Source organism: Macadamia integrifolia, chromosome 11 (assembly GCF_013358625.1).
Source record: "Macadamia integrifolia cultivar HAES 741 chromosome 11, SCU_Mint_v3, whole genome shotgun sequence".
Lineage (NCBI taxonomy): Eukaryota > Viridiplantae > Streptophyta > Magnoliopsida > Proteales > Proteaceae > Macadamia > Macadamia integrifolia.
In genome coordinates, this window is record NC_056567.1 from 27,593,064 (window position 1) to 27,593,362 (window position 299).

A 299-nucleotide genomic window follows, 5' to 3' on the forward strand; every position below is an offset into this window, starting at 1 on the left:
CTGCTCAAAGTTAGGTTGTGAGTTAGGTTTTCTTCTTCAATCGATTTTGGGAATAAAATCTTTAAGGGCAATTTCGGCACTCCCCTATTTTTAAGGGTAAAATGGTATTTTAAAAAAATATGAACTGCTGATATCAACATTCTTGGTATATTCTGTAATGTTGACTGACGGCAGGGGGTCCGAGTCCAATTTGGTGAAAGAGAGGGGGTGTCCTTATAATATTGGCATTCTCCAGGGGGTGGCGTTGTAAATTACCCTTTAAAAAATTATGCAATAAATAGGTTTTTTTTTTTTTTTTT